Source organism: Chrysemys picta, chromosome 5 (genome assembly GCF_011386835.1).
Source record: "Chrysemys picta bellii isolate R12L10 chromosome 5, ASM1138683v2, whole genome shotgun sequence".
Lineage (NCBI taxonomy): Eukaryota > Metazoa > Chordata > Testudines > Emydidae > Chrysemys > Chrysemys picta.
This window is the reverse complement of record NC_088795.1, coordinates 82771947-82795297: the sequence shown is the minus strand read 5'-3', so window position 1 is coordinate 82795297 and position 23351 is coordinate 82771947. Positions and strand designations below refer to the sequence as shown.

Genomic DNA, 23351 nt, shown 5'->3' with positions numbered 1-23351 from the left:
TTTATATGCAGCAATTTACAATCACAGTATTTGCTTTAACTCTATATTCTCCTTAATTTTGTAATGCAGGGTGGGAGAAATGTAAGGACATTTAGTTGTCCATTAGGTTAGATTAAATGTGAATAATTATACTTAGTTGTTCCACTCTTAATTTTTGATTGTTGTCCACTACTTTGCTCTTGAAACCTGGATTTGAGGGTATTGGTAGTAGTGGATAAAAAAAATAGTTTACTGATTTGGCCATTCTGCTTTCTCAAGTACCCACATGCACTAGTCCTTTGTTCCTTGCAGTGATATTTGCCTGGGGATTGGAAATGTTTAGTTCTGTTTTGGGCATGAGTAGGTTCATGAAAGATTAAAAAGACTTGGAGCAAAAACACATGTTCAGATTTTCTTTTTGTTGATGGGTGGAACACTTTGATGTAGAGGATGTGGCAGTTCTGAGAAAGTAAACATTGTTTCTAGGAAAGGAAATCCCTCCTTTCCATTTGTTTGTCTCTCAAAAAGAGAGGAAATTACCTGATTGTGATTTTGAAATTTTAATCTATAGACATACCCAGGGCAATGTCTCTCCTAAATTATGACCTTAACATCATCTTTGACTCTAAACTCTCCTGTGGTTCTCCCACATCTTTTTACATCTGCCTGTCATCACACTTGCAATACTGCCTGTGCATGATATTAAAATCCCTATCCATGCCCTGCTCTCCTCTAGCCTTTATCATAACTCTATTCCTGGGTGTCAGCTCTCCAGGCTGCAGTATGTGCAGAATGCTGCTGCCTGACTGTTCCCCATATAATGAGGTACAGCCCTATCATCCCAAGCCTCAAAGGGTTCCACTGTCTCATCATTTGAGAATCCTGGCAGTGGCCTCTTCTCTGTTCCACGCAATCTCATTGCTCTAAGCCGATAACAGAGAATGCTCTCTTTTTTGCAGCTTCTGAAGTACCCTTCCTTTGCCTTTCTACTTCAGTCATTGACTCATCATCTCAATTCAAGTCTCTGCTGAAAACAACATAAGGCCAAATTCTGTCCCTGCAGGGGCTTCCTGTCAGTGGTATCATTTGGGTTCTGCTGTACAATGGAGGGGCCAGATTCTGAGGTGCGCACTCTTTGCACCACACAATGCTCTGCTTCATGGAGGCTGCCTGTACATCCTCACATTGAGGAGGGCAGCATCAGAGAACCCCCTGTTGTGTGGATCATCCTGTCTTCACCTAGCTCCCCACAAATTGGCAGATAATGGCAGCAGAGGCTTTTGCAGCCTTTCTACAGGTTGGGGAATAGAGCTGATTCTTCTCTTCTGGCTCTTCCTGCAGAGCTTCTCAGGGTTCATCCAATGTTTGGGCTGTACACCTGCTAAGGTGGATGCGTCCCATGCTGTGCATTTTCTCTATTGGTTCCTTCATAATTGCTGTGTCTGCAATTCGGTTTGTTCGTAGCTGTAAAGATAGTTTGTATGAAAGGTGTAACACAAAGTAAAATTGTGTTTGTATTTCTGTCTTTCGCAGACCAGAACTTGGTGATACATCTCGTAAAAAATGAATTAGACATAGTTTACAACTTTTAAACAAGAAAGGGTAAAGTGATGATTTGGTAAAGGAGCACTGTGAGGTCACACTTCAGGCGCATCCTTCAGGTCCCAAGAATCTGGAGCAGAAAGAAGAGGGAAAAGCTGAATCTATTTTGTTACATTACAATGACTTAGCATAAGCCAAGATTTTTAAAAGAACTAGTAATTTGGGTGCTTCCATTTTTGGGTGTCCAGTGTGGGATATCTTAAAGGGGTCTGATTTCCAGAGATTGGGTGTACAGCATTTTTGAAAATTGCTCTTCAACAATGACTCAAGTTGGGCACCCAAAAGTCAAGGTGCCCAGAAGCCCTAGTCATTTTTGAAAATAGTATCCATATATTCTTCTCTTCATGGTCGCTGGTAGAGGAGATTACCCATACAGGGAATTGAATGGTGGAAATACACAGTTGTGCTTTTTGTTTTTTAATTTTCTTTATTTTTTTTTAAATAATGAATGTCACTAAGTGGATTAGCATCAAAAGACAATGAAAGAGGTACAGTGTGCCAAAAGAGGAGGATTAGTAAATTGATGTCAAAATAATTGAGACAATATCCACTACGCAGATTATTCACCTCCTTTACCACCCTAACATCTACTGCTTGGACATAGGACTTTACTCTGTGCTATCTCCCTACAGCCCAGAAGTTAATTCTGGCTGTGAAGCATTGGGCAGAAAGTGACTAACTAGCAATGCAGCTACAGTCCTGTGCCTCCTCGTATGCTCTGAACATCAGCTTTTCTTCCCTTAGCCAAGAAAAGTACTATATACTTTACACAAATGTTTCAAACCAATAAAGATTGTACTACGGTTAATGGTACAGTGGGGAACTGAAATGGCAAACAAAAGCCATTTTCACTTGTTAACCATCAAAGTAAGATGTGATAAATTACTACCGTAAATATTTAATATGTTTATATGTTAACAAAAATTACTTCAGCACTGATTTCCTCAGTCACTGTCTCAAAGGGCCAAGGATTGCACAGTAACTATTATGGCAGTTGGAGCACATCAGTACTTTATAAACTCATTTTAGAGGTTAAAGCAGGGGTAGGCAACTTATGGCACGAGTGCTGAAGGCGGCACGTGAGCTGATTTTCAGTGGCCCTCACACTGCCCGGGTCCTAGCCACCTGTCCGGGGGGCTCTGCATTTTAATTTAATTTTAAATTAAGTTTCTTAAACATTTTAAAAACCTTATTTATTTTACATACAACAATAGTTTAGTTATATATTATAGACTTATAGAAAGAGACCTTCTAAAAACTTTAAAATTTATTACTGGCACACGAAACCTTAATTAGAGTGAATAAATGAAGACTCGGCACACTTGTCTGAAAGGTTGCTGACCCCTGGGTTAAAGTCAGGGGACTTCAGCTCTTCCTAGAAGCTCTTCCTTCCCTAGCACTTCCAGGAGGACTTGCCGGGAAGAGGGGAAATCTGACACAAGAGGAGCAGGTATCTCGCTTGAGGACTGTCTGTGGCTTAGGAATAATGCTGCAGAAGAAGAGGCAGCATTCTTGGTCTCATCATCTCCAAAAAGAACCATCATTATTATTGTGTATTTAAATACTGCCCACTATGTGCTAGGTGCTTTGCAATCACTCTGGAATTATTGTCCCTGCTCTGAAAAGCGTACATTATATGGACAGATGAGTAGATCCAGTTATGGGACAGGGAAACAGCTCTTGTGTAACTTGTCCCAATAATGTCATAATTGAGCTCTCAGGGAATCCTTAATCAAAAGTTCAGTTTAGAAATAGAGCTGAAGTTCAAGCCCATCCTTATATTTACCATTAATTCTAAAGAAAATAATTAAATTAATATTAATAAAACTAAACCAATAAACTATTCCCTTTCCTATGTGTGTCTTAGATTGTAAGCTCCTCAGGGAATGGGACCAGAGTCCATTGTCTGTGTCTAATAAATAATATAAAAGGCCAAATATGTATTATGATGATTACAATAATACTGCTGTGTAATAGCATCCTGAAGCATTTGTCCTTTGACAATTATATTGTGACCTATTACAGATGAAATTACATATTCTCCGTTCCAACAATCTGATATTTCTTAATATGATTTTATTTATGCCTATTTTCTGAGTTCAGAGTAGCAGCCGTGTTAGTCTGTATCCGCAAAAAGAAGAACAGGAGTACTTGTGGCACCTTAGAGACTAACAAATGTATTAGAGCATAAGCTTTCGTGGACTACAGCCCACTTCTTCGGATGCATATAGAATGGAACATATATTGAGGAGATATATATATACACACATACAGAGAGCATAAACAGGTGGGAGTTGTCTTACCAACTCTGAGAGGCCAATTAATTAAGAGAAAAAAAACTTTTGAAGTGATAATCAAGCTAGCCCAGTACAGACAGTTTGATAAGAAGTGTGAGCATACTTACAAGGGGAGATAGAATCAATGTTTGTAATGGCTCAGCCATTCCCAGTCCTTATTCAAACCGGAGTTGATTGTGTCTAGTTTGCATATCAATTCTAGCTCAGCAGTCTCTCGTTGGAGTCTGTTTTTGAAGTTTTTCTGTTGTAATATAGCCACCCGCAGGTCTGTCACTGAATGACCAGACAGGTTAAAGTGTTCTCCCACTGGTTTTTGAGTATTTTGATTCCTGATGTCAGATTTGTGTCCATTAATTCTTCTCTTAATTAATTGGCCTCTCAGAGTTGGTAAGACAACTCCCACCTGTTTATGCTCTCTGTATATGTGTATATATATCTCCTCAATATATGTTCCATTCTATATGCATCCGAAGAAGTGGGCTGTAGTCCACGAAAGCTTATGCTCTAATAAATTTGTTAGTCTCTAAGGTGCCACAAGTACTCCTGTTCTTCTATTTTCTGAGTGATTGGTCCAGTGTTTTATTGTCTTGCTGTGCTTAGTATTTCTAGTTAGATTAGAACAACGTTGACTCTGATCATTATTTTCATGACATAAGTTTTCCATTCAGCCTCTAGTGCTGTCTTGAAGCTTTCAAACTTCATATCAAATTGGGGGGAAAAAAACTCTCTGCAAAAAAGAATAGTTTGATGCTTAGCATTTCCATTAAAGGCATAATGAAATCACTTTTATTTCAGATGTCACAAAGCATCTTTTTTTTTATTTATTTGTTGATATTTTATTTTGGCATAGATCATCCTATTTTAACTTTTTGTGGATTAACACAGAGATTTGGTCCAATTAAACTTTTTCAAAAGTCAAGACGGATAACATTAACAAATCACTAACCTTACCATAAGAGATCTCTCATGACATGTAATTGATGGACATTCCCTTTGTCAAACCCATAAAAGTGGGCTCCTCCCAGAAGTCATAGGCCACAAAATCCTGTTTACCATTATTTTCCCTGCTGAGAAAATTAGTGAGCTCCCTACTGCTATAATAATTCATTTAGGGGTGTTGCCTCTCTGATTATGAAGAAAACCATATAAACAGTGGAGACACCTGATGTGGCCTCCGAAGAGTCCAATGTCTAGCTGGAAAATTTTAGAAAACATGCCCGGATGTAAGTATCACTGAATAGTTTGAGTTGCAAGTGAAACAGACAGTGTGGTGTGAAAGAGTCTTAGAGGTCAATGACTGGGACTTATGAGGATCCTGAGTTCTTTTAGCCTGTGCTAAGCCAGTGATTCGTTTGACCTTGAGGAAGTTGCTTGACCACCTTGTGCTTCAATCAAACCAAGGTAGGAAATTGAGTGAAAACTCAGGGCCTCGCTGAAAACCAGATGCGTACCTTATGACTGGAGAACTGCAAATGTACCTATTTTTAAGTGAGGAACAAAAATTGATCTAGGAATCTACAGGCCTTTAGCTTGACCTCAGTTGAATGCAAACCCTTAGAACAAATCTTGAAAGGGAGAGAAATTAAAGATATAGTGGTAATCAGTAATTGGGATAAAATCCATGTTTTTACAAAAGGTAGATCGTGCCAGACCAACCTGATTTGTTTCTTTAAAAAGATACTGCATTTTTGGTCTGAAAAATTGTTTAGGTCTAATCTACCTCGATTTCGGTAAAGCATTAGATGAGTTCCACATGGGAAATTGTTAGTTATATTGGAGAAGATGGGGATTAATATGAGAATTGAAAGGTAGGTAAGGAACTGGTTAAAGGGGAGACTACAGTGGGTCACATTGAAAGATGAACTATCCAGCTGGAGAAAGGTTATTAGTGGAGTGTCTCAAGGATCAGTCTTGGGCCCAATCTTATTTAACATTTTCATTAATGACTTTGGGACAAAAAGTAGGAGTGTTCTAATAAAATTTGCAGATGGCAAAGTTGGGAGGTATTGACAATACAGGAGAAGGCCAGGATGTCATACAAGAAGATTTGGATGACCTTGAAAACTGGAGTAACAGAAATGGGATGAAATTTAATAGTGCAAGGTCATGCAGTCAGGGACCAACAGCAAGAGTCTTTGCTATAAACTGAGGATTTGCCAGCTGGAAGCATCAGAGGAGAAAGACTTGGGTGTATTGGTCAATCACAGGATAACTATGAGCCACCAATATGATGTGGCCATGAAAGAGGCTAGTACAGTTCTAGGATCAGGAGAGATAGGAAGCATTGTAGGTGGAAGTATTATTACCATTATACAAGGCACTGGTGAGATCTCGTGGAATACTGTGTGCAATTCTGGTCTCCCTTGTTTAAGAAAGAAAAATTCAAACTGGAACAGGTGCAGACAAGGACTTACTAGGACGACCAGAGAAATGGAGAACCTGTTTTATGAGAGGAGACTTAAGGAGCTTGGCTTGTTTAGCCTAACAAAATGAAGGCTGAGGGGACATATGATTGCTCTCTGTAAATACATCAGTGTGAAAGTTACCTCTCTGTAAAGGGCCAGCACATGGCCTAATGCTACCTTGTTCCCATTTATGCACACAGTGGGGCTAATCTATTATGCTTAGCCTCCTGCACAAAGGTGAATTTTGCCCCCAAGTTACCATGGGCCTAGCCCTTTAAGATACTTTGTTCTCTCAGCTCCTATTGCACTCGCACTGTACCTCACAGGTTCAGGGCCTATGTCTGTAATTAAAAAACACAATAAGTGATCACAGTTCTGGCAGTAAAGAGAGCATGTAAAGAAAAATGACCTTGTACAAAGTTCCTGAAACAATGGGCTGGCAGTACACACACACAACTTGATAAACAATAGACTCCTGATTTGTATTTCTTGCAAAATCCTTTTGCATATTTATGCTCTCTCTATATTTCTGTAATAATTTGAAATTAACATTCAAGCAGAGTCAAGTCTGTTTTACTAGCAACATAACTGGAATATTATGTCTGTACAATTTATCAGTTGTAGTTGCAGTTAATACAGCTTTTTCACCTTATGAGAATAAGGATAATTAGACTGATGCCAGTTAAATGCAATTGGCATAGATGTTGGATGTGGATTAACACAGATTATTGAGGAGCAGCTATACATTTTTGGAGCAGATAACATGCTTTTTTTTTAACAAGCCTTTTGAAAGGTATTTCTCTTCATCCTGAGAATTTCCTTTCCTGATTGAATGCAGTTATTTGGCATTCATGTATGTTTATATAGCGGGAGTAATGACATCACAATTTTTTGGAGGATGGGATCCTCATGTAATGTCAGAATGAAGGTATCCTAATATGTTTAATAATAATCAGAAACATCGAGTGCAGTAGATGAATGAACAATGTCATTCACACTTCCTTAGACATCAGGAGTGAAATCCTCATCCCATGGAGTCAATGGAAGTTTTCCCATAGAATTTGATGGGGCTAAGATTCCACCCTAGACCTGGTTTTCTGAGAACATGATTGGCAGGGAGCCTGGCGTTCTCTGCTACTCATTTCAAAGGTGGCATAAGCCTTGTTTCTTCCACCTGGACTAGAGGTGTACTTGCCTAGGATTTTGGGATGCTGAAAGTATGCTGGTTTGGTAAATGGCCTGGGTTTTTTTCCATGGGATCAGTGCATGTTGTAATGTGTGAGATCTTAGACACCAAAGCTAAAGAATAGTTTCCCAAGCTTTCAGAGCTGATGACTCCTTTCCAGATTAAGAGTGTTTTTGTGAGTGTGTCTAACAAGAATCCAAACTGTGAGCAGGTGAAATTTTGTAATTATGACAATACCTGTTAAGTATGATGTCTGAAAAGCAAATTTTCTAAAGGAGATGCTAACTAACAATTTAATATGTTGGATGAGTCTTTCTTATAGACAAAAGCTGTTCCATATAAGGTTGGATAGAGGAAATAACAGACTTAATTCATTTTTAATTGATGGTCAATATCTAATTTTTATTGTAAGCATTGAAGAGAAAACGGTCTCCTCACGATACAAGGAGGAAAATGAGAACAGAACTTTCAAGGCACCTGCAAGTAAAGCTAGGTGACTAGAGAAAGTCAGTTACAGAATTTTTTCATGAAAAATACCTGTCAATTTGTCTTACAATGATCCAGTCAGTGCTGATGAATCAGTAACCTCTTGGATGTGGGGTCATCTGATCCACTTCTTTCACATAGGAGTTATTGGGGAAAATAGTACTACAGCTGGGCCTGCAGTTCCTTAAGACACTCACTCTCAATGATCAGATGCTTCCTGATAATTACTGGCTGGCTCCTCAGTTCCCTCCACAAAATTGGAGCCAAGAGGAAACTTACTACAAGTTTCCTGTTTGTGCTCAGGAAGACCAAATTCAAAGTTTTCTGATGAATCATGCATGGACAGAACATTCCAGCTCCAGCCCTGGCAAAGAGAGCTCAGCTTGTTCAACAAGGCAGGCTAAGCAATGACACACACATTGAATTATTGATGGAATCCATAAAGGGAGATTGATCATTCAAAAAAACCTTCACTTCTGCTCTTAATATGAAGAGCTGAATTAGCTGTCATGAGGTGAAGTGCTATCTCACTTCATCTGGAAAGTGGAGTTGGTTGTCAGAGGAATCCATGATGAGAACAATGTCAAAAAATCAAAAATACATTACAAGGCCTTTAATGAGTTCACTACTTTATAACCTCTGTAAAAACAGTATATTTCAGACATCTAGGCAGCAAGAACTCAGGAGCACATAAACTAAAGCTGTGAGGCATTATGGTGTAGTGTTTTCTATCCATGTGACTGGTCTGCTATTCTTATCCGTCAACACCTTGGCACCACCCATGCAGATTGCAATCCACCACTCCCACTGGGTGTGTAAATCTTTGACAGCTTCCTGCAATGTCTTGAATAAACGAGTCTCTTGTTGTTTGCCCTAACAAAGTTGTATATAAGAGTTTCTGCTTTAATAAACAATTGGAAATATACCTTGCAACACTAGAAATTATGAAGCACCAGATATATCATTTAATTCATCAAGTTCTTGGACATCCTCAGCCATGTCACTAATATGGTACAAAAGAGTAAAGCGTAGCAAAAATTTTTGGACAAAAGTTTTTTTAGCAGAGAAATGTAGATCTGGATAGACCAAAACACTTTGTGAATTAATGTCAAATTTGTCTAATTGTTTGGGGGGGGGGGTGGATTCAAAAAAGTTAAATTTTAAAACATGCAATATTTCCATTTTTCAAATCAAAAAAGTAAAATAAAGCCTCAAAAATGAAAGTGTTTCATTCAATCCAAAACAGAACTTTTTTACTTTTCAGTTTGCCAGAACATTTAAAAATTAGGTTTTTTTTCCAATTTCCCCCCCTGCAATCAGCCAGTGAATCAACAAATCAGTTGTTTGCACAGCTGTACATAACAGTACTATTTGGAAAAAGGCATTATTTAGTAGCTGTTCAGGCCCTATACTTTTTAAAACCTATGGAGCAATGGGATTCCACCTTTACACTGTTGTATGGTTTGTAGACATATCTAAAAGTCCTTGAAGGGTTCCTTGATAACATTGCCACACCAAGTAATCAAGTCTTATTGATTTTTTTTTTCAAAGCTTCTGGTTTTCTTTGGGGGCGGGATGGAGTGATATATATTTGTTTTTTTAAATCTCACCAAACATTTGAGGCTTCATACTCTTGGCTGCCAACACTTCAGAACACATTCTACCCTGTGGTCAGGGATCAGCACCGTGTCCGTGGTAAAAATTTTGAGGCCTGTGGAAATTTTTCAAAAAATTTAATAACTGAATGACATAACGCCCCCCCCCCCCCCCCCAAATGTCCGTCACTAGGTACAGTAATTTTGTCAAGTGTCTGTCGTGCAACAGGTAGTGCCAACCCCTGCCTGTGGTTTTGAATGAATTGATATAGTATTGTATATTATATACTTGTCACTGTATTTCCATGTTTTCTCTTTTCTTTCTGAGCAGCTGGAACTGGCCACTCATTTTTCACTAAATGACTCACCTTTCTGAATTACCCCTGAGCTCCAGCAGAAACTGAATGATGCATGAAATTCAGTTGTGTAAGGCTTAGCACTGCTCTTTAACCATTACATCTTAACTGTCCGGTGTCCAATTCAGTGCCAGGTTTCTTCAGGGCCTGTTCTTATTTGCACTTTTGTTTAGAGAGAGAGAGAGAGATTATATATATATTTTTTGTATGGGACTTCTGTTTTATATAAGGAAATCCAGACACATGGGCACAAATGCAGGTACAGGTTCAATATTGTATTAGCTGAAGCTCTAGCAGTTTGCTGCATACACTCTCATCTTTCACTGGAGTACACTAATCTACTAGCTGGGATTCTCAGGTTAAAACAATATAGTCAATGTCTTTAAAGGTATATCCCGTTGCAGAGCTGACGTTGTTTATACATTTTTTTTATTACCAAAAATGTATTGATACTTTTTTCCAAATGCTTACTTTTGTATGACATCCTATGACCCCCTGAGCTTCCTCCATGACTCCCAAAGGGCTTGCACATTATCCCAAGGGTGGCTATCCCTATATATAAACTTGTAGTCACTATTATATTGTCACTCTTCAACCACAGGCTATATTGAGGTGGAGCATATGTGGAGAGATTGGGCAGCAGCAAGGGACCTCAGAGGCATTCTGGCTGCCTTGGCTAAAAAGCGAAAAAAGGTCTGGGAGATTTCCATTCAGGCTATGGCACCCTTTTACAGGGTATAGTATGGGCTCCACCTCTCTTGCTCTGCTCTGCTCTCTTTTTTTTTTTCCTCTGGAGGCGGCCCCAGCTGTACCTTACAGTGGCCCTTTTGGAGATAGGCTTGTATTGAGGATTCGAATAGTAGCCAGTCTCTATGTAGGAGAAAGCTCCTTGCACATCATCTTCTACTCTTGCAAATAAGCTCCAGGGCCTAGTTCTGCTCCCATTGAAATCACTGGAATTTTTTGCGATTGTCATTAAAGGGAGCAAGGTTGGGCCCTCTCCCCGGGTCTTTAATGAGAATTTATTTGGCTCACTGTGATCGATCTGAGTAGTACAAAGGCACAGAACTGGGGAGGGGATCTGCCCCAATGTATTTTTTTTAACTCTTTTCTGTAATAATTCATACAGCAATGAGGCTGTCACATATAGGAGAATTATGTCAGAAATAGCACTCCAAGGGTGATCACAAAGTTGTGTAGAAGTAACACTCATAATAATAATAACTTACACCCAGTTATACTGCGCTTAAGTTATGGGATCTGAACAGCTTTCAAACTAGTCTGGGAAATTTTCCAAAGGTGGAACAATTCTCCAGCCATTGCGAACAGACAATTCCCATTGATTTGTCTAGGAGTTGATCATTTGCAGTGGCTGGAGAAATAGGCCTAGGAAACTGTTTCTGGTGAATTCCCACAATTATTATATTTTTCCCTCAATAACTGTCCCAAACTCTCATTATCACTAATAGAAAGTATGTAGATATTTTGAAGAAACAATTTCCCCTCGTGGTGACCCTATGTTACGGTTTTAATCTATCCAGATTCTCAATGTGTAAATTTAAGACACTGGAATAGCTTGTCAAACTTTCTCCAATACTATCCAAACATGAAGCCGTGAACAGGATGTCTTCGCTCAACATGTATTTTTATTATTTTAATTAGTTTTGATTTGTTTGTACTGATTTCAATAGAATCATAATGCTCCAGTAAAACAATTATACAAATGAGCTTGTGTTGGAGTTGCCAGTGTTACTGAAAAGGCAAATAGTGCAAATAATATTGTCTGAAAAGTGTAATGCAACAGTCTTTGCAACAATGACAAGGATCTGGTTATGATTTTTCTTCCTTCTGCATCTGTGCTTTGTGTCTGTTTTGCTAACAAACATAAGGATGATCAGATCTGGCCCTCTGCAGGCCAGATGGTATGTACATTTTTAGTAATATTTACAGAGTATAACACATTTCTAACTAACCATCATCTGATAAGATTTATATCTAGTAGCTGAAATGAATGATTAACATATACCAAAGCAGTACTACTGAAGAGGGATAATAAATGCTATAAAAGATAACAGGTATGTTACGATTTACACAAATTAAATTGCAAAGAACATATAATAAACAATTTAAGGTGCCAAGATGGAATATGTGCTGATGGCAAATCAGGGAGCTCAATGTAGTGAATGGCTGTCTTCTGAGAAAAATTATTTCACAAAAGATATATAGCACTGCATAGTAGCAGACATTAGAGAATCTTACTTCAGTAATAATTGGACATTAAGACATAGCTTCAATGTTGTATGTGTCTAATTTTTGGGAATACATGTGAGATCAGGATTTCATTTGTATGTACCCATACTTGGTGGTTTGACCTCTTAACTACCATAGGAATGTATTATTGAGTATGTGATGACTATAGGATTACCATACGTCCGTTTTTTCCCGGATATGTCCGGCTTTTCGGCAATCAAACCCCCGTCCGGGGGGAATTGCCAAAAAGCCGAACATGTCCAGGAAAAATACCGGCCGGGCACTTCCTCTCCCGCAGCTGCTCTGCTCCTCCCCGGACTCAGACTTCGGCTCTGTTTAAGAGCCAAGCTGCCCGAGCCAGCGCTACCGGCTTCCGGCAGCCCCTATGCCTCCGGACCCTGCGCCCCCGTCCGGACACTTCTCCTCCCCGGCTCCAGCTGCTTTGCTCCTCCCCGGACTCAGACTTCGGCTCTGTTTAAGAGCCAAGCTGCCCGAGCCAGCGCTACCGGCTTCGGGCAGCCCCCGTGCCTCCGGACCCCAGCCGCCGGAGCAGAGCAGCTGGAGCCGGGGAGGAGAAGTGCCCAGCTGGCGGCTGGGGTCCAGAGTCAAGGGGGCTGCCCGAAGCCGGTAGCGCTGGCTCGGGCAGCTTGGCTCTCAAACAGAGCCGAAGTCTGAGTCCGGGGAGGAGCAGAGCAGCTGGAGCTGGGGAGGAGAAGTGCCCGGCCGGGGGCGCAGGGTCCGGAGGCATAGGGGCTGCCCGAAGCCCGAGTGCTACCGGCTTCATGGTTTACTGGGCAGCCTCCAGACCCTGCGCCCCCGGCTGGGCGCTTCCCCTCCTGGGCTCCAGCTGCGCTGGGGAAGCGCCGGACGGGGGTGCAGGGTCTGGAGGCTGCCCGGCAAACCGTAAAGCCGGTAGCGCTCGGGCAGCCCTTTTCGCGTGGCTGGGAGGGAGGAGGGGGAGTTAGCACGGGGACTTTGGGGAAGGGGCGGGGAAAGGGTGGAGTTGGGGCAGGGCCGGGGGTGGGAAAGGGGTGGGGCTAGGGCCCGTGGAGTGTCCTCTTTTTTTTTTATTTTTTAAATATGGTAACCCTAGATGACTAGAAAAGTGACACATTAGTGGCCCAGTGCACTTGTCTTATATATTTACAATCTAGATTGTCTGTTCCAACTGACATGCACTTAATGGGTCACAAGTTTGTATCTGATCCAGCATTCAGAGAGTTAACCCAGTTTAAAAAAGAAATGTAAAAAGCAAGAACTGGGAGTTCTTAAATCTTAGTCTGTACAGTGATACCAGTGTATAGTATAATAGAGCTGAACTCTTCTGTACTTCTATGGATGAATGTTTGTGGTAAGATAGTGGTCTTAGATTGATTTGGCTGACATTCAAACAGTTGAGAAGGTGACTCAAGGTGAGCATCTCCTTTTTGTAACATTTCCTTCATTCTAATTGTGTGTGTGTCAATAGGAACTGACAACTTGGAATGAAGCAAAAATAATGCTTAACTTAACCACTAAATATTTGACGGCTATGTTATTAACAATTGTTCTTAATGGGGCACTACAATGATAAGGATCGGTTTTGTGAGAATCCTTCCCCTTACATAGAAGAATAGGTTTTTTTCATTTTCAGACTTTGACAACTTCATCACTGTGATTGCTCCTGCATTATGGTCTGTGAGCATGTTTTTTTTAATTGGACATTTGCTCATTCACATTTTTGTTTAAATTGCCAATATAAAATTGCTTAACCACATTGGTGCTTTATTGGATTGCTGTATTTTTGTCTGATATCCTGATTCAGGCATCGGGGAAAACATTCCTCAAATGCCAGCCACTCTCATACCATACATCAAGAAATCAGAAGCTGAAGCTGTCCAATGATTGAGCTCATAAAACCTATCCAAATGAGCAAACCAGTTAAGTAAAAATCTGAGCTAGATTTAAAGATGTAATAAAGCATATTATAATATACCCAGCATGGACTTGTTTTGGATCCAGGTTAGAAAGTAACTTCAGATCATTATTTTTTTCGTTCTGACGGAAATAACAGCTTTGTGAAGGGCAGTCCATAGTGATGTGGGGGATGTGAGAAGTTGTCTTGATGACGCACAGTAATCTATGCCTGTCATAATTGGTAGGAAAAGATTTATAGAGGACATCCTGAAAAGCTGCTTCACATGACGGAATAAGCGATTTCAGTTCACTATTGTTACCTGTAAGCCCCAAAGAAACTGGCTTTCATGCACTCTAAGAGCATGTGCGTGAAGCTAAGCTTTTCTGTGATCAGTAGACCAACCTGAGTAAATGCTTTGTTTTCCTTGTCATTTTTTTCAGTAGGTGGGGGCAGGTATGTGGGTAACTCCATCATGTCACTGAATGGTCCCTGGTCCTTACTGAGAAGACGAGCTACAGTCTCAGGCCGCAGTCCGAAATATTCAGACAGTCAAAAAATAGCACACTTGAAACTGAAAATTTAGATGCAAACTGAAAATAAACTGCTGGGAGACTGGATTGCCATCAGACACTGACATCACCTAGATCAAAAAAACTTGAATGCAAAATGAACAAATGAGAGAGCCCTTCCAGCTCAGAGAAAAACCCTTTTTGTGGAGATGGCATAGCATCTTCAGTGGTGATTAAACTTGAAACTACTTTTCCATGCTAAAAGAAAATATAGTGGTTCATTTCCTGAGCCCAGAGGTAATATAGTTTTAAAGGCCCCAGTTGTGTGTGTTACATTATTTTTCTGCATCAACATTACTTGTTCCTTCTGTTTCTTTAAATGAAAATTTGGACAATGTACAAAGTTGTTGTTGTGGGTTTCCTGATTTTTATGTGTGTGAATGTTTTGCATTTTCACCCTGATTGTAGGCAAACCCATCCGCTGCTGAAAATAGCTCAAATGCTCCTAGAACAGTAGTACCAGCCAGCAGCTGAGATTCATTTACTCTTATCCCCTTCCCTCTTTCTCCCCTACAGATTCCTGTATTTGACTTAAACTTAAACCTTTGGAGTGCAAACCTTCAAAAAAGGCTAAATAAACAAGATCTGCATGTACAAGGGCAGAAGCACTTACTTCCTCTGCACTTGAGAAACAGCCAAGCTGGTCCGTCCGGTAAGTCATATATTTTTTTTGTTAAACATGTGTTTTATGTTTTCTTACTGCACTCATGACTGACCTTCTTGATGATCTAGCTAATGTTCAGAGAGAACCTGCCACTTATTACTAGTATTTCTTAGCTATATGTTCTATTTCTGTATATAAGTGCAAACCCAATTATGTTATGCAGAAGCAAGAATCTAGGTCCTGCCTTACTGTGCCTTTTCTGAGGCTCTCTGAAATATTAATCTAGAGTTATATGCACTACATTTTAGAAGGGGCTGGGTTTTAAATTAATTTAGCTCTCGGGTTGTTGTATCCAAATCATAAGAGAAGATCTAAAGCAAAACCCCAGATCACTATATTTTGGATTTCTTCCTGCTTTTAGTATTTGAAAGTTAGTAGAATTACAACCAACTATTCAAGTAAAGAGAATTTTTCAATTATAGCACATAAATCCTTAGTGTTTAAAAATCATCTTTCCCATTGATTCGCTAGTGTTGCTTGGTTTGCTTGCTTGTTGCATGTGGTGCAGAGACAATAGATAATCTAAAATGTTGTTGACACATTCAATGTTAATGTATGCACCTAGTTAATCTGTGGTGTTGGCACGTTTAACGGCAGGCTTCTTTACCCTACTCATAAAATATCTCTGTAATTGCCCTTTACTCCATTATAAGGATATTTGATGTGGCTTATAGTTTTCAAAGTACTTTGATCTGTGTACTTCCAACGTAACATTTATTTTGATTATGGGGTGTTAACATATCTTTGGGGGGGGGGGAATGTTTTGCTATGGTGATATGACAACACCTCCTGAATAAAAACTTTGATTTGTTGACAACATTCCTGTATTCTTCCTTACTATGATCAAAATGAAGAAAATGTCTAAAAAAGCAAAACCAATTCTTCCATTTCTGAGATCAATCACTTTTTCGAGCTTTGATGATCAGCTTCCTGTTGCATGCTATGACTTCTCTAAGCAAGACGCTAGCATTAAACGACAGCTTACACAGACATAGTCCATCAGCTCACATACACTGTGGACCACTGGCTTACCACAATTACTATGTTCTTGTGTACTGTATGCCTCAGTTCAGTATAGTTGGTTTTTCAAACTGTGCCATAGAAAAATCCTGGAATTAGAGTTCACATTTAAAAAAAAAAGTTGATTGAGGCACTGGGCCATATGTCAAAGCAAATCTACATTTAAAAATACAGTAGTGTTCTGTATTAAACTTTTCATGAGGGGAAAGCCATTGGAGTCAATTCTCTTATTGAAAAGCTGTGACTGGGCTTCCTAACTCATTTAATTTTACAGGGGGGGCTTTTCAGTTGACTTTTTGTGCAAGAAAAATTCACATAAAGTTTATAAAGTGTGTATATAGTTTTTATTGTATAATATATATTTTGGTAAAAAATATAGACTTGTATAAAAATTAACATCTTGGGTGTCTTGTGATATTTGTTCAGAAATGCAGGTCTATGTCAGAGTCCTATGCTAGTGTTTCCCACTGCTATGGGACACCTGGATCCCATTCCTGGACTCTTGCTCCCCCAGGCCACCAGGCGTTGATAATTCTGGGCAGGTAGCAACCTCAGAGCTGTGTGGGATTTGCATCACTCTGCAGACACACCTCTGGCTGATTGATTCTTCCTCACCTAATAAGGGCATTCAGACAACTAGTGAGGTGATGCATAATCAGCCAGTGACCTGGTTATTTTGTCCATTTAATTTTACGACTAAACCACCTTGTAAAGTTACATTCCGGTCTCTGACCAAAAGGAATCAACTGGCCTGTGCCTCTCTGCAACAATCTGTCCTTCTTTGTGCCTCAATGCTGGGCCACCCCAGCCACCTTCTCCCACCCACTTCTCATAAACCGCCTCTTCTCTCCTACCTGCTCGTCTTCCTGAACAGCGAGCCTGTTGCCTTCTGATCCCTCACCAAAAGGCCCCACTTCCTCTTCCCCCAGCTTGAGCACTCTATCCTCACTGATGTACCCAGCTTTTCCACCGTGCAGCAATGACCGCTTATCTTCTCTGCTAATAATTGTTAGGTAGGGTGAATGACCTATAGCCCATTTGTGGATGGTCCATTATGAAGAGGTTTTTAAGGGCCTCTGAAAGGAATACTGTTTAGACAGAAGGTTGGTTGCTGCAATGTGGTCCCCGGTGAAGTGGGCACGTGCTTGTAGATGAAAGTCTGGAAGAAATGTGTGATTCTCAGCAGTCCAACTGAGCTTCTTGGAGGAAAAAAATACAGCAAAACTATATTATTGGCAAAACTTGCCAAATATTATTTTTTATCAGAATAATATTTGAGTTATGTAAAGTAAGGAATATCTATAACTGGGAATTTTCCACTTTTTCCATTTTAAAATGATGAAACATTTCATTAAAAAAAATTATAGTCAAATAAAATTGCTCTGGACCAGAGACCAAATAATGCTAAATTTCAAGTTAGCATTAATTTTTATGATCAAGTAATAAGCTCCTGCAATTAGGAGTCGGTATGTGAAATGCTGACACAACCTGAATTATAGTGGTATGAATGTGGTACTATAAATAAATCAGCTGAATGAAGGAAGTCTCAGGAGAGCAGTGGAATGTCTTTCTTTGCTTAAATATACCTCTGCATTCATGAAGAACACACAGTAACATTTTGTGCAGGTTTCTCCCTTTGACAGTGTGTCTTTGTTCACTCTCCAAAGGTGATGTCAAATATGTCAGTGAAAAAATAATAAACTTCCTCGTTTGCATTTTTTATTTTACTTAACTGATAGGCTCCGAGGGAGCCTTGTAAGTCCTGAATAGCCTAGTGCTGTTACTTGTAATGCAATGTGTTTGGAGAGTAGAGGATCACTCAGAGCAGTTAGTGTTGGTTAAATAAACAAATGGGACCTGTCACTGCTGTCTGTATAAATTCAAACAGGGGAGTATGTGTAAACTTTTGATAATGGAACCTACACATCTACAAATAGGACATCTCAGAATTTCCTTGACTTGTTCCTGATGTACAGGTCTATTTTCCAAATACAGTGATTTCTTTCAGGATGTGTTGCTTCTAGAAACAATTAAGGTTCTATCCTGATAGCTAGGATTACTTGTATAGTAAGAATTTTTCACGCTGATAAAGAATTTGAATTCAACGTCTGTTCTGCCATTGATGAGCTTGGGTAGCTCCGTGGAGACTACTGTGAGTTACACACATTTATCAATAGCAGAGATTAGTGGGTATTTGTTCTAACTGAATGTTGTTTAAAACTATGTGACCATGTTGAAAAACAGAAAACAAGAATGTTTAAAAATGGTAGAACAAAGTAAGCAGGATGGCTGAAATTCATCCATTGTGTGGAGGGCAGCACACTGCCCTCTTTATTACTTAAGGATCAGAGGGGAGATGCACCAGGGTCAACTGGCTGAGCATGTCTGCCTACTTACTGCAAGCCACAAAAATAGTCTCCACACTGGGCCTACAAAGATCTGCACAGAAAGTTGAGGGTGACAGTGGATAGTTCTGGGGCAAGCCCGGGGCAATGATTCAACATTGACATAGATCAATTTGCCTCAATACCAAAGACAACTTGTGGAGCGGGATGAGGCTGCTGTGGCACCCTAGTAATTGAGTAGGGATAGCAGCTGCAGAGATCTAGTAGCCCTGCACTGGTGGCACTTCTCTTACATAGAGCTTGAACACTCAGGTTTTATGTAGGTGGAACATATTTCATCTTAAGTGATTTATAAACTTGATTCTCCTTTCACACCACAGTGGAAGTGAGAACAGAATCATGCTTACTATTCTTTATTTCTATTCACTCATGTTATGGAAAAATCCAGCACGGAATGAAGACCAGATAGAGCTGTGCTATTTAACTTCAACAGCTGGACAGCTATTTGTCATCTAATAAAGTCGCACATTCACAAATTATGTCCTAATGTAGCATCTCCGTGTTTACTTTGTCTAGTTGTACTGTTGCAACTCATCATCATTATGTAGAACTGTAATGTGTGACATGATGGCATATTATGTAAGAACTTCATCTTTTCTCCCTTCACGCTGGCTGCTGGGAAAGGGGCTTCCCTTTTTCTCTTGTTCCCCATTACTGCCTCGTGGGAGAAAAGAAGGACATTTCCTCTCTCTCATCTCCCCTTAGTTTGGGAAACACCCTTACCTCTAGAGGGACTCCTGTCACTTAAGAGCCAACAGAGTGCCATTAAGACAGAGGGTCTTGGAGAAAGACATGTAAGAGCCCCAGTGAGCCTCCGGCAGTTTGTGGAGAGTGAGTTAAGGTTGTAGTACCTTGTCTTTACACTATAACGGTCATTTGATAGTGAGCAAAAAATTTTTGATGGCAATCTTCTTGTTTTATATGTTCATAACTTTCCAAAAGAATTCACCTTCGGGGCTGAAATTTTTGCTGTTTGGTCTTTGAACAAATGGGAATATCCATGATAGAAAATTTTGGCTTTTTTGGGCAAAAATCTAAAACCAAAGTAGTTCAATTTCTAAACACCACTGTGGCGCTTCACTGAAGATGTAGTTTAGGTAATTCATATTCCCATTCTTCTGTACTGACAAAGGTCCCTGATCAGTCTATCTTTCCCATGATGCAGCATGGTTTCCCCTCTTTGTGAGGCCTGGCAATACATCATGGGAGTACTATGGCCATGGTACATCATGGGAAATAAGTCTGTCTGGGAAGCCCCGCCCAGAAGAGAATGGGGACATGAAGCATTAAAACTAGAATTTCCATGAGGCACTGAGATGGCATATCTGAATTGATATATTTGTTTACAGCCAAAATATTTGGTTTTCCAATGAAAGCTGGAAACTTTTCAGTTCTCAGACATTTTTTGGTGAAAAATTGAAATAATTATGAAAAGCAGATATTTTTGCCAAAAAAATAGTTTAATAGAAAACTCAATTTCCCATCAAATATAGTTTCAATGGAAAATTTTAACCAACCCTAATATATGGTGTAGTTTGAAAAATATTGATTGGTTAATAATATGTAGCTCTTATGTAGCACTTTTCATCATAAAAGTAAAGTTATGAACTATACTGAAAGCTATGTTAACTGTGTGTTTCTTCTTATAGAGAGATAAGGCATGTATGTGTGCATTTTTTTAATTTCAAACCTAAGTGTGTATCTATTAAGTGCATCTTTGAATGTATTTTAGTAAACCTCAGTTAGCCTTAAAGAATTAATGACTTAAGTTCATGTATAAGAGTGTGCTTGTCTATGTATATTTGTAGTTTAATGACTAATGTGTGTCATTAGTGGCTTAACTCCTAAATATTCAATGCTCTTTAGCATTCGAGGAGGCTTAAATGCGTATGCCCCCTAAAGCGTAGGAAGCTTAACTGGTTGGTCCCCCATAAGGATTTTTTCCTCCCTTGGTTTTTTTTTTTTTAAATCCAAAAAACAGTGGCCAACTAGATCCATGTGTGGCAGAGACTCCCCATATGTGGCTCTTCCCTGGTCTTTGCAGAAATGTGAGAGAGGATAGCTGCTTTTGTAGCACCATTCCTCTGTTCCTGAGACCCTACAAAGGAGATCTGAGACCAGCAGATGAAGCACAAATTGTATTTCCTTTGCTAAAAGCTTCTCCAGGCTGTAAATGCTGTTGAGCTAACATGGCTGATGAGCCCTTTTTCGTTTCCTGTCTTTATCTGTCACCTTACCATTGTACCACCACTCTTTTCATGTAATAAGTAGATTGTAGATAAAACTGTTGATTAGTGAGAATGTAAACAAATCAGATTATCATCAAGGCAATATATGAAATACAACAGTAAAACCATTTTGTAATCATTTGGGCCTTTTCAATGCCTAGCTTTGGCATTCTCAATAATCGTTCAAAGCAGGACAGGCATGCAATACGGATAACTTAATTTGCTACTGGAAGTCTGACTTTCCCATTTCCTTATAGGTCCTGAATCATGATGTCAGATTTTTGCATAAAGGCTCCATATCGAAGTATTAACCTCAGTAGCTCACAGGGCCAGTTCCAACCTGACATAGTGCTCCCTATGATTTGAGGCATATGTTCCAAACCCATGCTCACATACCTCATATCAAGGGATGTCATTCATTTGGGTTGTGTGGTTTCCTAAATTCCACACACATTTGGTGTCCTGTCCTTTCTATTGCTGAAAATTGTTTACATCAGGAATTAAAAAAAATGAAACTGAGGTTACAGAAAGAGTGAACTACACTAAATGAGTGAATTGCCACCATAATTGGTTTCCTGTGAAAATTTACTTGTCTGTCTGTCCCCTCTCTCCCTTCCTCATTTTGGATGTTTGTCACACATTGTGTTCCAGATTTTGCCGTTAGCAGGGTTAGAGGTATGCAAACTGTTGATTGTCATTCTTTGCTGCAGTGATGTTAAATTAACTGGGCAGACTTTGAAATGTGAATGTAAAAGTCATTTCAAGCAATAATTTAAATTGTAAATGTGCAAAAAGTAGCTATAATAAGTCAAGAGTCAACAGCAGCATAGAGGAGAGAGACAAGAAAGATAATTTGAGATGATAGGCAATGTGAGTGATAAAGGAGGTAATAGGAGTAAAATAAGGGAGGAGAGGAAGCCCAAGACAGAGAAAGGGAAAATGCAGAAGAGGTATAGGAAGAGAGACCCCCACCTCTTAGCAAGGAAGCACTGCCTCAAAAGCAGGCATATTCAGGGGGCCAGATCCTCAGCCCCAATACACTCAGTCTTGGTGCCCAGCTGGGGATTTGCCCAGTGTAGCCAGTTCTGCATGGGCCCACTCCCACTGCCCTGAGTATACGGAACTAGCTAGAGGGCGGGGGCATTCTCCTCAGCTACTGCAATGAGTCTTTGCTAAGTAAGAGCTGTCTGGACTGGCTACCAGCAGTTCTATGGATCAGGGAACCCAGAGATGGAGTAAAGTCACCCGTGATTCCCCCTGCCCACCAGGTCCTGGATTTGAAGATCTAGACGAGTAACTGGAATATTGCAGCAACAACTGAGGCCCAAATTAACTTGGCACAAATAAGACTCGAACGGATAAAAGAAATTAACTCTCAGTGGTGAAGTGGGAAGAGAGAACAGTGAAAAAAGAAAAGATAAGGGAGAGTCACATCAAGGGTCGGACTTTCCAAAGTGCTCAGTGTTGGCCCTGACACTGCTCCCATTGAAGTCAATAGCTCCCATTCACTTAAATGGGAGCCACATTAAGCCAGTGCTGAGTGCTTCTGAAAATCCAAGACTGTAGTGGGGGGAGGAAACCCAGAAGCCTGCCTCTGCTATAGGAACTCAAAATCGGAGCCAAATTTATCTACTTATGAATCATCGACTTTAAGGTCAGAAGGGACCATTATGATCGTCTAGTCTGACCTCCTGCACAACGCAGGCCACAGAATCTCACCCGTACACTCCTGTATCAAACCTCTAACCTATGTCTGAGCTATTGAAATCCTCAAATTATGGTTTAAAGACTTCAAGATGCAGAGAATCCTCCAGCAAGTAACCCGTGCCCCACGCTGCAGAGGAAGGCAACTTCTCCCCCCCCCCACCCCACCCCCCCGGGCCTCTGCCAATCTGCCCTGGAGGAAGATTCCTTCCTGACCCCAAATATGGAGATCAGCTAAACCCTGAGCATGTGGGCAAGACTCACCAGCGAGACACCCAGGAAAGAATTCTCTGAAGTAACTCAGATCCCACCCACATTCTCTCTTGAAATGTCTAATAGTAGTGCATATATAGCATTTTGCACTAATGGCTTTGCATGGAGGGAATTAGATTCAGGCAGGTGTTCAAATTAATTCATTGGTAGAACTGGGACTCTAATTCATAATTCCATGTGCTGTCAAGGAAATATAAATATGTCTAGGAAATAAATGTCAGTAGCTGCCCAGTTTTCTTTTTTATTGTGAATTGTATTAAAAAGCTCTAAATCGACTACTAGGTGAAATTCTGGGTAGTGGTTATTCTGTATGTTGTCCTAAATGGCCTAGGCTCAAACCCTCTTAGGTATCATCTCTGAGTTATATGATCTGGGCTCATTGGAACCCTAAAACTTGATGCCATATGAAGCTTGTGTATGTTAGTGGGAGAGCTT

The 23351-nt window shown here is 40.1% G+C and overlaps 1 protein-coding gene across 50 annotated transcripts in view; it reads left to right on the top strand.

Annotated features, from left to right (window-relative positions):
* The window catches only part of SORBS2 (sorbin and SH3 domain containing 2), a 291973-nt gene that overhangs the window by 20004 nt on the left and 248618 nt on the right, over nt 1-23351 (top strand). For all 50 annotated transcript variants that reach the window (XM_065597974.1, XM_065597968.1, XM_065597957.1 and 47 more), the window contains one exon: nt 15139-15274. The gene's annotated coding sequence lies outside the window, so the exon portion shown is untranslated. The remainder of the gene's footprint in view (nt 1-15138; nt 15275-23351) is intronic.